The sequence below is a fragment of the Propithecus coquereli genome, unplaced genomic scaffold (genome assembly GCF_000956105.1).
Source record: "Propithecus coquereli isolate 6110/MARCELLA unplaced genomic scaffold, Pcoq_1.0 Scaffold161, whole genome shotgun sequence".
In the NCBI taxonomy this organism is placed as follows: Eukaryota; Metazoa; Chordata; class Mammalia; order Primates; family Indriidae; genus Propithecus; species Propithecus coquereli.
In genome coordinates this window covers 1,991,808-1,993,041 of record NW_012140636.1, presented here as the reverse complement: position 1 = coordinate 1,993,041, position 1,234 = coordinate 1,991,808, and the positions used below count along the sequence as shown (strand labels likewise).

Genomic DNA, 1,234 nt, shown 5'->3' with positions numbered 1-1,234 from the left:
CAGGCAAGTAGAGAAGCTTTGAGAAAATGAAATTAAAATTAAAATATAAAGTTCTAAGTGATTAGAAGTAACTAAATTCCCACCATCAAAACTCAAAACTTCAAACCCTACTTACTATGGACAAAGTTCTGCTCTAGGAGGTAGACTTAGAGTGTAACATTTTTCTGAAAACAAGAGCCATACACACCAATTAAAAGTGAGTACATAGTGGGCACTCAATAAATGTATATTAGTAGTAGGTTAATGTACTGTTTATTTTTTAGCATTATCTGTGTACCAGGAACCAATGTAAGCAACTTGTGTTGAACAAAACCAAGACTGATTTCTGCATGGAACTTAAATTCTAGGGGGAAACAGAAATAAATAATAAACATAATAAACAAATGAACAGTAAAGTATGTTAGATGGCAAAAATTGCTATGCAGATAGGGAAAGTAGGATGGGGTAAGGTGATCAGGAGTGCGGGTTGGGCAGCACAGCGAGTATCAGACAGGATGATGTGGAACAATGGAACACAAGACGTTGGATTTGCACTTACTTTGAGTTTGCAGCCTTCGTTCTGACACAGCTTCCTGACAAGGGCCCCAATGACGATCATGACAGTTTCTCTGATGTCACTGCTCCCAAAGGAACCTTTGAACTTACCCTATTAGCCAACAGGGAGAAAATAGGTTACCAAGATATATAAACATTTCCAAGAAACACTTTTAGTTAAATAATAAAGTAACCAATACACACTGAGGGAATGTTTTTATATTTCTAGATTGCAAACTCAGAATTTTGCTTTTGAGACACTTACAAATTCACTATCTAGTTTTAAACGAAAAAGTTAATAGAACCTCCCCATTTTAGGTATTTTTAACCTGGGGAAGTCTACGAACTTATGGCTTGGATTCATTGGGTTAGTGAACAAAGAAAAAAAGAGTTTGTAAAATTTTATGTATGGGTGAAGAGGGGTTTCATGGCTTTTTTCAGATTCTCAATGGGCCCATTTTCCAAAAAGATTATGAGTTATTCCACTAGATCATAGGTGGATAAATGCACTTAAAAAAAAAAATTCTTAAGTCCAAGAGAGGTCTAGTTTTTGTTTCCAATATAAAATTTTTAATATCAGAAGAATTGTATCTCTTCAATCTAGGTGTATGAAATACCACGAAGATTTCTGAAGTTAAAAAAAAATCTTTTAGAATGGATTATTGAAATATAACCTCGAGTTCTCCCCTCTGAAATTTTG

General features: G+C 34.4%; 1 protein-coding gene across 1 annotated transcript in view; it reads right to left on the bottom strand.

Moving 5' to 3' along the window:
* MTTP (microsomal triglyceride transfer protein) overlaps positions 1-1,234 on the bottom strand; it is a 91,722-nt gene that overhangs the window by 26,976 nt on the left and 63,512 nt on the right. The window lies entirely within an intron of this gene.